The 14,677-nt window shown below is 43.5% G+C and overlaps 1 protein-coding gene across 1 annotated transcript in view; it reads left to right on the top strand.

Annotated features, from left to right (window-relative positions):
• The first annotated feature begins 235 nt into the window (after positions 1 to 235).
• The window catches only part of C1H1orf21 (chromosome 1 C1orf21 homolog), a 227,754-nt gene continuing 213,312 nt past the window's right edge, over positions 236 to 14,677 (top strand). Inside the window, exon 1 of the mRNA XM_060035253.1 lies at positions 236 to 563. The gene's annotated coding sequence lies outside the window, so the exon portion shown is untranslated. The remainder of the gene's footprint in view (positions 564 to 14,677) is intronic.

The raw sequence follows: 14,677 nt of genomic DNA on the forward strand, positions 1-14,677 counted from the left end.
CAGACCCGCTCTCCTGGTCCCTTTCTCCGGGGTGCGCGGCACCCTCGCGGCCTCCGCAGGCCGTTCCCAGGGGCGAGGCTGGGTGCTGGACGCGCGCGGGAGCCGGGCGCGGGGAGGGGCCGGCGGTGGGGGAGTGTCTGGCTGCCCCCGCCCCTCGAGTGAGTGACTGGGCGAGGAGGTCCCCTCCCTCCCTCCCCCTCCCTTTTTCCAGGTCCCCTCCCTCGCTCGCTCGCTCCCCACCAGCTCCGGCTTGCTCCCTGCCCACTCCCACGGGGACGTTCCGTGCAGCGGCCGCCGCTTCTTTCACACTTTAGTTAGGAGCCGCGCGCCGCGCTCAGATACTGAAGAGCTGGCCGCGCGCCGCCGCCTCCCGCACGCACGCACGCGGGCCGGGCTTCGGGGGTTTCGGCTCTTACTCCCGGCGTCTGGGAGGAGGGGGAGACCCGGACTCACTGTGGGGAGGAGGAGGAAGAGGAGGAGAAGGGAGGAAGAAAACAAGCGAGGAGGATCCGGGCGGGGGGCGGGAGGCTTACCACCTTCAGCCCCCCCCGCGAGCGCCCAAGGTAAGCGTGAGCCCACGCCGACCTGGGGCCGGGGGAGTTGGCGGCGCAGCCCGCCCGGGTTCCGCTCCGGGCGCGCCCGGGTGGGCTGTGAGGGAGGCCTGCGGGGTGCCTGCCGCGCGGCGGGGATGGGAGCCGCGGTCGTGGCGCTGCCGGCGCGCGCGGCCCGGGCCGGGGCTGCTGCTGCTACTGCTGCTGCTGCTGCTCCTGCCGCTGCCGCCGCCGCCGCTGCCGTTGCGGGGCTGGCGGGGACGGAAGCTGGGGTTGGGGGGAGCTGCTGGGGGCGTCTGCTGGCCGGGGCGGAGGGGTTGGGATGCGGTTGGGGCTGCTGACGACTTTCGTCACATTGAGGCCTGGGTGTCTGGGATTCGACTCCCCTCCCTTCCCATCCGCACTCCCCGCCGCCCTCAGCCTTTCCTGCTCCTCTCGAGCTTTGCCTGTAGCCGCCGTACTTTGCAAGCCAGAGCTTGAAAGAAAAAGCAAAATTCAGAATTCTCTGCTAAATCTCCGAGTCTCTTCTCCCGCTCCGACTGATTGATGTGTTTGTGTGGGTGCCGTGATCCCCGGGATTTCTGAAGTTTTGACCTTTTTGGGGTGACTTGTCTCGATGCAGCGATTTGCCCACCTCGATGTATTTATTATTCGTGCCCATGCGAGGCAGCCAGAGGGTGCCTGGTTATTGTACTGGGGAAAGATTTCACTCCCTTCTGCAGGCAGTTCGCGAAGTGCGGCCGCCGCAGCTGCCTCTGGTTTGTTGCCTGACGTCCTTCGCCGGTCTTCCACCCTGCCCCCACCCCCTTGTCGGAGGGATTTTTTTTTTTTCTACTTACTGTTTGTGTGAGAGAAGCCCCTGGGCTTAGAGCCTTTCATCTCCCATTCATCCCTCTTATAAAGCTCTGAATTGTCTCAGGCACGATGGTAAAAATTGGGGTGGCTTTCTCTGCTTCAAGAGTTGCACGGTCAAGGATAAAAATATATACACATAAACACGCATTAATCCTGGGAGGTGACAAACACAGTTTGCGATAGAAGTGATTGTTTTCCAGTAGGAAGTTGACGACCTATGTATGAGGTATCTCCCATCGCATGTGAGGTAGGAAAATTGTTTTAAAATAGATAGTTGCTTATTTTGTACCGTGGCTGGAAGACGGCCCTAAGTTCAGCTATTGGAGCAAGTCTGAAAGTGATACACCCTGGTCACCCAGAACTTCACTAAAGACACATATACTCTGACTCAGACTTTGGGAGGGGGACTGACACCATAAATTCCATGTAATAGTTTTTTGTTTTTTTTTTTTAAGGAAACAGTTGGGCAGCTTGGGGAAATGACACGTTCATTACACAGACAGATCTTATGAACACTTCCTTACTTCATGGGCTGGGCTCACCTTCTACCTAATGGAATAAGCTTTCAGTTGGTAGAATTGGGATGTACCAGGATCGAAAAAAATTATGGGTAGAGTGGGCCTGGGCTACTCTAGCTTTCTTGGGGGGAGAAGGTGATGTTTCTGAAGGGTCTTTAAGTTCAAGATGCTCAATCTGGGGGTTTCCCCCCCTTTTTCATACTTCTAGAGCTGGATTGTAGGATCAATAGAACATGTTCTGTGTTGGCTGTTTGGAAATGCCATTGATCAGGCATGGAAATTAATTTAGACTTAATTATCTGTTTTTCTTTTGCTGCTTATAAAGTAGTAAGTGCCAGTGATAGGACAGCTGAGTGTATTTATCTCTGCATTAAACTAGCAGTTCACGGATCAGAAATGCAGCATTGAAATGTAACCTCCCTTAGTGTTTCCTGCTGTGCAAACTGGGTTCGGAGAACCAGCAGCTCCAGAGGGCTACTCGAAAAGCGACAAAGACAAGCGGACTCAGCACTTGGATGAGCAGATGCCTGCGAAGGAGTGGGGTGCTTCTGTTGTCAAGCTTATCTCCATTCGGGCATTTTTCCCAAGAAAAACTGGACTTGGTTGGTAGGGAGGAAAAGTTCATCCTAGAAGGATCCTGAGGTTCTAGCTTCCCTTTTCAGCTGACTCAGTTTCAGTGGTTGAGAGAGCTGATAATTTTGTTTTATTGGCTAGTAATTTACCCTTTACCCTCTCACCCGTGATCTCACTTTATCATCTAGCATGGATTTCTGGGAATTAATAGGCCACAGCTGAAGTGGTTTGAGCTTCTTGAAGAATCACAGGGTATACATCAAAAGCTTGTTCATTAATTGGCACTATTTGCTGTGACTGATGCAGAAACTCTACCCAGGAGGAAGGTGGTGTGTCCCATTGTGAATATCATTTCCAGGTTGATGGTGCCTCAGCACTGTGTTGGATTTTTGACCAGGCAAGACTTGACTGTCACATCCTGAGTGGCTTGCTCCAGGCTCCTTGTGGCCCCTTTCTTCTAGCTATTTTCTGTCAGGGAATGAGATGCCCCAGGTTGGAGAGAAAGAATCATGGTACCACCCATTAGAAAAGGAGAGGGCAGGAGATTATTCACAGAGGGTCTTAAGTGTGACAAGTATCACCAGCTTCACGTGAACTTATCGATAGAATTTGGAACCCTGTGAGGCACAAGCAAGTGCATTTTTGGACATCTTATGTTCCTTCTTTGGAATTTTAGAAGCCTTGGAGCTTGGGAGAAGTAAAAGCTGTGATTACTTAGGCTCTCATTAAAACATGAAAGGCAGGGGCTTCCCTGGTGGCGCAGTGGTTGAGAGTCCGCCTGCCGATGCAGGGGACACGGGTTCGTGCCCTGGTCCGGGAGGATCCCACATGCCGCGGAGCGGCTGGGCCCGTGAGCCATGGCCGCTGAGCCTGCGCGTCCGGAGCCTGTGCTTCGCAACGGGAGAGGCCACAACAGTGAGAGGCCCGTGTACCGCAAAAAAAAAAAAAAAAAAAAAAAAAACCATGAAAGGCAGATTGCAATAGATCAATATATAATACTTGGAAAACTGAGAAGACAGGGATAGGGCCTGTGTGCAGGGAGAATTGTACACTGAAACTGTATTTTAAAGTTGGTGACAGTTGTGACTTTAAGAGATCGTAAATCAAGAGCTTATCTAAAGTGACATGTAAATTATATGCATACATATTTTTAAAGTAGGCAATTATTTTGCTTGACTCCCTCAGTTATGAAGTTTAATTTTACAAGTTACAATTGCAACAAGAAACAACTTGACATGCTGTGGTTATGCAATCAGGGCAAGAGTGGTTGCACGTAAACTGGGCTAGGATGAACATGGAAATGAACACACAGCAGTGTCCGCAGTCACCAGGTATTAAGAAGTCCCTTGTTTGGGCTTCCCTGGTGGCGCAGTGGTTGAGAATCTGCATGCTAATGCGGGGGACACGGGTTCGAGCCCTGGTCTGGGAGGATCCTACATGTCGCGGAGCAACTAGGCCCGTGAGCCACAAGTACTGAGCCTGCGCGTCTGGAGCCTGTGCTCCGCAACAAGAGAGGCCGCGATAGTGCGAGGCCCGCACACCGCGATGAAGAGTGGCCCTCGCTTGCCACAACTAGAGAAAGCCCTCGCACAGAAACGAAGACCCAACACAGCCAAAAATAAATAAATAAATACATTAAAAAAAAGAAGTCCTTTTTTTTTTCCTTTTTAATTCATTGTGTTCCTGGAAAATGCATTTCCTAGTTTGTAGGGTAGCCACATAACGTCAAGATTGCTTTCTCTCTATACTTGTGAGAGGAGATGCAGCTGCCCCAATCTGAATGGAAACTGAGAAGATTAACTAACCAAACTAGGTAGTTAGAGGCAGACTGTTTTGCTCATCTCTGCAACCCCCATGGCGGCTTGTACACTACCTTGCACTTGGAATAACTCAATGAGTGATTGAATTGAATGGAATTCACCTAATTAGTTAAGATCTGTAATGTGTCAAAAACCTCCTTGGAAATGCATTAGATGTGGACTTCCATTTTAATAAATCAGTAGGATAGTTTATCAAGAGCTCCATATTATGCCTCAGGTCGGGTTTTTAAATGTTGAAAAGTATTGGACAGGAAAGTAAACATACCAAGCATAATGTCTTCTCAAATAGGAATTGCTAGTTAGGGTCATCTTGATTTGGAATATAGATAATATCCGTAGTTGACAAATATTTCTTCACTCCTGATTGTGACTGTGGTCTTTCTTTTTTTGTCCGAGGCATTCAGTGAATAACAATGCTTCCTATTTATAGGGTGCTTTATGGTTTTCAGAGTTCTTTCATGTACCCTTGTCTTACTTGGCATTGCACTGCAGCCATAGCACTCAGGGCTTTCCATGCTGGGGTCTCTCCCAGAAGATGCCTGCGTCAGGGAGTCAGGGAGAGGTCCTGGGGAAGCTCACAGGTAGCCCCACCTCTTGGTTACTGGATTTTCTCAAGGGAGCCGTAATTGCTATTCGCTGCTGGTCCCTCTAAAATAAAACAAGCAAAGTTGAGACTTGTCTCATGCAGCGAGCACACTCAACCTGCCAGCATTCATTCTGTGGCTCTGCCCCTACATCTGTTCGCTCTCCTTGGGCTGCCTTTTACCTTGCCCCTTTGCCAAGCGTCCCTTTCATCTACCTATCCTTTCTGAAGTGTTGCCATGTTTTTCTGTCCCACAGATTTTCATCCATAGGCTCTCCTGCTGCTTCTCCCACCACCTTACTTTTGCCTGCAAGACTTGGGTTGTGTGTTTCAGAATGACGTTTTCCAGTACTTGAACCGCATCTCCAGGCCCGCTTTCCCTCTGACTCCTCCCACCTCTCTGCTCCAGTGTAGACTTTCTGCTTCCAGCCACTTCTCCTTTCTACCCTCAGGGCCCCTCTGCCTTGCCCTACTTTGCCCCCTACACCTCCCTTACTCCTTCCACCCACTTCTCTCCATCAAGCCCTCAGATCTTCCAGCACATGCCTGCCTCTGCCTGTTTCACAGGCTCACGCCACCTCAGCAGATGTGTTTAGCATTCATGAGTTGAAGTCCGCATACATGCTTTGTACCTTTAGAAGAATGGCGTTAGAACACCCCCAAGTTGGGGGATCTTTCTGCTTTTGTTTTCACTTTTGATTGCACAATATTTTTGACTTTTAAAGGCTCTTAAGCCCTTTAATCGTAGCAGAAGCACTTGCTTCTTCACTTCACTTAGCTATTACAGCCTATGTTGGATAATAGATAAAGGAATATCTAGGCGACTATTGTTATTTTTAAAGATTGGACAACATATCTTGAGAATATGGCACCATTGAAAGGCTTTCCTGTACACCCAAATCTACTTACTAATCACAGAAGTAGAATGGTTTGTTTAATTTCATCCTCAGTACCTTATTTTTTTCTCCTTTGGTTAAATAAATGTTGGTTAAATGAATGTTGGTTAAATAAACATTACTGTAATTTGAACCAAATTTTTTCTCATTTGTGGTGGTTTCACTGCTCTCCATGAACATTTTATAAGCTCACTAGACACATTTCTACCAAGCAAGGATTCTTTAGCTAAGACCTAACATTGTTGCTTTCCCTTATAAATTTATAACCTTTGTTGGCCCTACCAGTAGGGTCAGTGGGAGAAAGAGGACTGCTACTGGAAAAACACAGCCTATTGACTCATTGCATACGTACTTAGATTGGTCTTTTTACAAAACGGTACTTCAGAAGCAGATCCAGCACTAGTTACGCAATATCCTGAGTGCTCCAGGGCTTTTGGAAGAAGGTGCTTTAAACGAGGACAATTGTTTTTAAGTAAGAATTCCCTTTCTTTGATGGATCTGTGTTTTATTTGAGTGCAGTGGTTCTTGCAGTAGTTTCAGCTTATTGTTACACCATATATTAGGACGTTTTCTACCTTACGTGGTGACATGTTTTTCCCTGAGCAGGTAAAGAAGGAGAATGAGAGGTTGGTGGTCTTTGCTGGATTGTGAGGGCATTTTTCATACCCATCATCACAGATGCCGGTGGAGTAGGTGACACCCACTCAACCATCCAATAGATGCAGTGTGTATCATCACAGGCACAGCTAAAAGCCTCTCCCTGAACCCCACAGTTGACAAGGAGATCTACACATGTCGTTGACAGTGCAGGGGAGCTCCTATATCAACACTACAGTTTCTTTCAGGAGAGGATTGAAAGGCCAGATGTAGAGTAAGGAGACGCTGCAGGCTCAGGCTGAGGTTTGCAGAGAACTTTTCAAAGACACAGATAATTAATACATGCCAAGGGGTGACTTCAGCAGCTCTATCTGAAAGTTCTGCCAAAAGCAATTTTCCTAAGATAATTTTGTAACAGTTCTTACAATTAAAAGGTTGTAAAGGAATAAGCTACATAATATCTAACTCTGTCTCAGGCGGATACTATTACTATTTTGAGGAAGGAGGTGAGAATCCAGGAACCTCTTTGAGTTGTTTAACATCTACTGAAAATTCAGATGTTCTGGTTTCTATGCCAGGAGTCCATGACAGCCTAGGTACAGCTCCCAAAACAAACGCTCTGCTTACCCTTGGTGGCCGTCCGAACACCCACCCCTGCCCGACCTTGAGCTTTCCTCCCTCAGTGGCTTCTCTTGGGGTCCAAGCCATTTCTCGAGTCTCAGTTCAAATCCCTTCTCCTTCAGGGACCGTCTTCTCTGACCATCAGAGTGGTTTCTCCCTTGGCTTCCACGAACTCCTGCAACACTTATTTGTTGTTTATTTTATTTCATTATTAGTTTTGGTCTTCATTTATGTTTATTTGTCACCCCACCGAATTATCAGCTCTTCTGTCGTGCCCACTGGGCCTTAAGAGTATAACATGCTGAATAAGTAGCTGTTGGTTGATTGACAGCTGGTCATTGGTCTGAGGCTTAGAATTTTTCTTTGTGAAGACCTTTCTCTCATTTCAAACTCTTTAACCAAATGAGGAAGTAGAGCTTCTCAGGAATGAGAAAAGATAATGGGAATTGTTTAATTCCTTTGTTGCCCAAGGTTAAAGCATCTAATCTCTCTTACTCTCTTAGATAATATATTAAACAAACATTTACTTTTGTTGATGACACTTTGTGTCATCTCTGTGCCTGGCACTGGAGAGATGCTGGAGATACAGATAAGAAGGCCTGGCCCTGACTTTGTGGACTTCTCAGACAAGTGTGGGAATCGGCAAGCACATGGTATGTCGTAAATAAAGAGTCAAGGTGCTTTGGAAGTTGAGGGGAGAAAGCAGCCAACTCTGTCTAGAGGTAGGCTGACCCGGCGCCCTGTCTCCCTGGGACAGTCCTGGTCTGTGCTCATTGTTCAACATAGTTATTAATACACCCCCTTTGCCCTCAAAAGTCTCCCAGTTTGGACAATGAATTATACGATTCCCCAACATAAAGAAGTCATAGACGGCTTCACAGAGAAGGAGGTATTCTGGATGACTCTCGAAAGCCGCACAAGGGTCCCCTAGGGTATTGCTGACATTTCCAAAAATACTGGGGGACCAACATTGGTTTGCTAACTGTTTTTCCTCATTTACTATGGATTCGTAGACTAACTCACAGACTGGCATTTGTGGATAAAGGGATTTGGGGGCAGATGGAAGATGAAGTAGGGCATTCCAGCAGAGGACACACAGTGATGTGGAGACACGTGGATGTGGGTCATTGTGGCTGGAGCTGCTGCATCTTGCAGCACGATGCAAGATAAGACTGATCAACCATGCAAGGCTTCACAGTACATAGTTTGGACTCATTGCCCAATATGAGAGGCATTGAGAGATTGTAAACAGGGGAGAGATAATTTGTTTAGCATATAATTTGCATGATAGATGGTTCCTTTGTGAGTGTGGGTAAAAGACTGGAGGGGAACAGAGAGTGTCCCCAGGACACCTACCACACAATTGGGGCCCAGCACATATTTGTTGAATGAATGAATGAGAGAGAGTTTTTGAATCTGTGGTAGTTGAAGCTACATGGTTTTGTATGAGATTGCCCAGGGAAAGTAAATATTATAGAAGGAAAACACTGAACCATGAGTTCCAGGGAACACCAGCTCTTATGGGCTGTGGATGGAAAGGATAGTGAAGGAGACTGAAAAGTGCAGGCTCCTCACTGAGGCAAGAGAACCAGGCAGGTGGTGTCAGGAAGAGAGGACGGATCAAGAATTGGTGTGTGCTTAGAATTGTTCCATGAAGAAGTAAAATGGCATTGAAGAGTTTTTCTCAGAGTTTGTAATTCTATTATTAAATAGAAGTGGAAATATTTACCTTATGGGAGATAACAAGATATAGGTACTTAGTATTATTATTATATTCATGCTGCATGCAAAGTTTGAAGTTTTATCACTTTGTTAGTTTTATATGTCGGGATTCTGAAGTTTGCCTTATATAATTTATGCCAGTACCTGGTGCAGTAAAAACCTGAGGCCATGTTTTGGGAGGATGATGAAATAACACAGTGTTTAATCATTGTGAATTTATGATTGTGCATAGTGATTTATAAAGGGGTTAAAACACTTGAGTGTTTACATTCCACCAGATGAGGAGCCATCCACAGTAAGGACACGTTGAGTGACAACATTGTGACAAAGGACGGCTAGTTGCAGAAGCCAGGCTGAGTAGCAATGTCATTAAAGGTTTGTGGTAGAAATAGAGACTCTTGTTGCAGAGTGAATTGTTACTTGTCCTCCGTCTCCACTGAGAGACCCTGGATGGAGATGGGGGCAGCATCATAAATGTATTGGAAAGAGTGTGGGCTTTGGATTCAGCAAATTTTATCCCTTTTCCACCACCTCCTAACTCTAGCTTCGTGATCTTGAATATCAGTGGTAATAATTGACAGTAGTAACAATAAAAGCTAACATGTATTGAGTGCTTACTCTGTACCCAGGTGCTGTGCTAAGTACCTCACGTGCATTGTCTTTAATGCTTGCGACAACCTTATGAAGAACCTACGACTGTTACCTCTACTTTATGGATAAAGAACTGAGGCTTAGGGTCTCTGGGACCTTGACCAAGGTCTTGTAGCCAGCAAGTGGTAGTGCTGAGACTGGAATCCAGGCCTTCTGACTCTAAAGTCAGGCTTTTAATTATCGACTCCTGGGCAGTTGTCTTTTCACCATTCCCGCTGCCCTTCCCACCACACACACATTCCTTTCCCCTCACCTACTGCTTCTCTTTGAAGCAGATCACAGACACTATGTCATCTTGTGTGTGTATACTAGATTATATCTCTAAATGATAGCAGCTTTTTTTCCTTTTAACATAACCACAATATCATTATCATTCCTAAAAACTTTTAACGATAATTTCTTAATATCAAGTATGCAGTCAGTAACCAAATTTTCCTGGTGGGCCCAAACATTTTTTTAATGATTAATTTGTTTCACACTTGAGAGATGCATCCGTCTTTCTTTTTTTTATGTTATTTTAATTTATTTTTATGTTTTTATTTTTTTGGCTGCGTTGGGTCGTCATTGCTGTGCGGGCTTTCTGTAGTTGCGGCGAGCAGGGGCTACTCCTCATTGCGGTGAGCGGGCTTCTCATTGCGGTGGCTTCTCTTGTTGCGGAGCATGGGCTCTAGGTGCGCGGGCTTCTGTAGTTGTGGTGTGTGGGCTCGGTAGTTGTGCGTTGCGGGCTTAGTTGCTCTGCAGCAGGTGGGATCTTCCCGGACCGGGGCTCGAACCCGTGTCCCCTGCATTGGCAGGTGGATTCTTAACCACCGCGCCACCAGGGAAGTCCCCGTCTTTATAGGCTTCCTTTCTCTATTTTTCCCTCTTCTTTTTCTCCCCTAGCAGTTTATTTGTTAAAGAAACAGGCATTTAATCTATAGGATTCCCTGCATTCTGTAGTTTGCCGATTGCATCTTCTTTCTTAGTGTTCTTCACTGTATTCTTCAGTTTCCAATATTTCCTGTAGTTTGATCTAGACTGGAAGCTTGATCAGGTAGTTTGGCAAGAGTACCTCATAGAAAGTGTTCTTCTGTACTTCCTCTTATATCACATCAGGAGGCCTTCTTGTTTCTTTGTGAGGTTAAGACTAATTGGTGGATTTAGGTGTTGTCAGCCTGACCTTTCCATTCTAAAGCTTCCCCAGGCCCTTCAAAAACCACTTTGGCCATTGCTTAGATGTATTATTTCAGAAACAGTTGAAAAATGATGATATTCTATCATCCCTTCTGCATTTGTTAGCTGGCGTTTTTCTATTAAGAAGAAATTTTCCACATCAATTACTTGGTTACCTCGGGATATAGGAAAATTAATGCTCAGTTTTGTTCCCTCTGTTTTAAATAATGTTCAGAATTATGAGTTGACTTTCTAACATCTTCCAAAGAAGACCAATGAGGTTTTTTTTAAAAGTATCATTATGAGCTCATAGATTTTAGCACAATTCATGTGTTTATAGTCCTTTGAAGTTATTTCTTTTGAAGTTCCAATTATCTTTGGCCTGTAGGAGACTCTTTAAATTGGCTTCTGAATCATTTTGATATGACTCTCGTGGTCTTTGAGGACGTCTTTACTTTGTGGTACAACAAGGTATTTCAGGCTGATCTAGTACTTTTCCTGTCCCAGATCTTTTTATTGGTAAATGGTATTTAGATACCACAATACGGGTGTTAGTAGTTTTCACTGCCTCTGGGCTGGTCATTGTTCCTAGGTCTGTTCAAGTGGACAAAGTTAGAAAAATATATAAGTATGTATATCTAGCTACTGAGATATAGATATATACATATGTTTGTATATGGATATGTTTTTGTATATACATGGTGTATGTATGACATATGTATATATACATATGTGTATATTGTTTCTATTTAATGTAAGCAAACATATCTCTATTTTTTCCTTTTAGAAAAAAGGTTGCATTACTATAGTTACGCACTTTGCCTTTTGCACTTAATGGTGTTTTTCAGAGATCACTCAGAAGCCATATATGAACATTTCTTAGTGCCTTTTACAACTTCAGAGACTCCACTGTGTAAATAAACCAAACTTTGTTCATTTGGATATATAGCTATTTTCAGTCTTTTGCTCTTACATTGTATTGGGAATGATTTGTTTTTGGTGGTGGTGGTTTTATTTGCAAATCAGACATAAAGCCTGAACGGAAACATTATTTTTCCGTAGCTCAGTGGACAGCTGAATGAACAGTGCTGCAGTGAATAGCCTTGTGAATATTTATGTACGTATTCTTGCCCGTTTATCTTTAGATAGATCCCTAGAAGTGGGATTGCTGGGTCAAAGGATGAATAGATTTGCAGTTTTGTTCAATATTGCCGAAGTCCTTTCTGTGGGTGCTACACAATTTTGCATTCCCACCAGAGGTAATGAGAGTGCCTTCTTACTCCACAGTCTTACCAGTAGACATGTTGTAAAAACCTTTGGGTCATTGCCATTTAAATGATACTTTAGTGTAATTATAATTTGCATTTCTTTTATTATGAGCTAGCTTGAGTTCTTTTTCATATGTTTTGGGGCCACTTGCATTTCTTTTTCTGTGAACTGCCTTTTCATATTTTTTGCCGATTGTTATAGGATTTTAGGTCTTTTTTTCCCCTTTATTTTATGAAGCTTTTTATGTATTAGGAATATTATATACTAGGGATATTATCCCTAACATTTGACAATTTTCCCCCGGTTTATCATTTGTCTTTTTCCTCTGATTATGGTTTTTTTAGTGTAAATTGTTTTTCCTTGATTTAGTCAGTTATATCAGTCTTTTTCTTTATTGCCTCTTGGATTTGAATCAGGATGTGGAAAAACTTTTCTTCTAGATTGTAGAGCAGCACTATCCAATCAAAACATAATAGGAACCACATATGTAAATTTTTAACAGCCACAATAAAAGAAGTAGAAAGAAAGAGGTGAAATTAATAACATTTTATTTCAGCCAATATATCAAAAATATTGTTATTTCAACAAGTAATCAGCATTTTTAATTACTAATGAGATATTTTACATTTTTTTATGCTAAATTTTTGAGAACTGATGTGTATTTTATTTATTTATTTTATTTTATTTTTTTTTTGCGGTACGCGGGCCTCTCACTGTTGCGGCCTCTTCCGTTGCGGAGCAACGCGCAGGCTCAGCGGCCATGGCTCACGGGCCCAGACGCTCCGCGGCATGTGGGATCTTCCCGAACCGGGGCACGAACCCGTGTCCCCTGCATCGGCAGGCGGACTCTCAACCACTGCGCCATCAGGGAAGCCCTGATGTGTATTTTATACTTAGCACATCTCAGTGTGGTCACTAAATTTTCGTTGTAAATACTTAATCTGTATTTAGACTATAAGATTTACAGTTGAAAAAGTAAATTCACTTAACCAAGTTGTTCTAAGTGTACGTAAAAGTTTTCTAATAACTGAGTTGAGTGTCAGTTTTTTAATTTCAATTTAAATTATTTAAAATAAATTAAAACTTCAAATTCAGTTCCTAGCCACATTTCAGGTACTTGGTAGCCATGTATGGGTAATGACTCTCATTTTGGACAGCACAGTTATAGGATAGTCACTCATATTTTCTTTTAGCACTTGTGTGGTTTTATCAATTAACATTTAAATCTGTGACCACTGGAATTTATTTTGCTGTATGGTCTGGGGAATGGACCCAATTTTCTCTCTCTCTTTTTTTTTTAACATGGCTATTTGGAAATCACAAGCCACTTACTTATTAAAAAGTTCATCTTTTCCCCACTGATTTGGGATGTGCCCCTATCCTATAGTTAATTGCTATAAGTAATTAATTAGCTATATTTCTGCATTTTCTATTCTCTTCTATTGGTTTGTCACTTCATGTTCCAGTACCCTACAGTTTTAATCATAGAGGCAGTATAAATATGTTTTAACATTAAAACCATGTTGAGATACCATTGCATACCTAGTAGATTGGTAAATGTCTGTCAACATCAAGCATTGGGCAAGAATGTGGAGCAAAGGGAATATACATACAATGGTGATGACAGTATAAATTAGTATATGATTTTTGAAAGACATTTGGAATGCCTTGTGAGATGGTCCCCTGACCCCGTTAGCCTTCAGCGTAGCAGAGCAAGGTAGCAGAGCAGATCCAAGCCTGGAGTGGGAGCAGTTTTGTCTAATAACTTCAGTTTGCCATTCTAATATTATCATTTTCTATATAAATTGGATGGTGAAAAAGGTTGGGAGGGCAGTGCCTTAGAGAAACTTACACATGTGCAAGAATGCTCATAGTAACCCTGTTCATAACAGCAAAACACTGGAAACAACCTATATGTCAATCAGCAGTATACTGAATAAAGAAATTGTGGTACATTTATGATGAATAGTCGTGGGAGTAACCGACAACTGTGTGTATCCATAAGGATGAATCTCACAAGCACACGATGAGTGGAGAGGCAAGGTAGAAGAATAATACAGTGTGATTCCATTTATGTAAAATTCAAAAAAAGTGCTAAACCAAAGCAATACATTGTTTAAGGATTGATTCATGTATGGGAAGACTAAAGAAAAGCAAGGGAACTATTAACATAAAATGCAGGAAGATAGTAGTTACTTCTGGGGGCAAAGGGGAGGGTGTGGTTAGGAAGGGCTACACACAGAACTTCCAAGGTGCTTGTAAGGTTCTGCAGGTAGCTACATAAGCATTTTTTTTTAATATACATTATATTGTACATGTGTTATGTGATTATTTCATAGCAAAACAACAACAAAAATCCAGACTCAGGAGTAGGCTAACCAAAACTCAAATAATTAAATTTATGCTCAACAAAAACTTCTGTTAGATGTGAAACACTTGGCTCTTACCATGTCTCATTTAGTGACAATGACTTTTTAATTGGCTGGAATAACAGTTGAAGACGGGTTTGCTTTTAGTGTCTCGGTCGGGCAGCAAGAAATATGTTACTGTGTGTTATACACACACAAGTGACTGTCACATCACCAGGTACAACTATGGGTAGAGGCATGGGTTCTTTGACACTGAAGCAGGTTTTTTTTTGGTACCAGGCAATTATTTTGGGTACCATTTTTGCAAAATATAATCATGGCCAGTTTTAAACTTTATTCAGAGAGAGAATATTTTTGAAGGGACAGCATCATAAATAGCAAACATTTATGAAGCATATGCTATACACCAGATGCAACACGTACATTAACTCGTAATCTAGATAATAGTCCCATGTGAAGCCACACAGGGAATACATGTTGTCAGAAAGTCAACACAGGAA

Source organism: Delphinus delphis, chromosome 1 (genome assembly GCF_949987515.2).
Source record: "Delphinus delphis chromosome 1, mDelDel1.2, whole genome shotgun sequence".
Taxonomy (NCBI): Eukaryota; Metazoa; Chordata; class Mammalia; order Artiodactyla; family Delphinidae; genus Delphinus; species Delphinus delphis.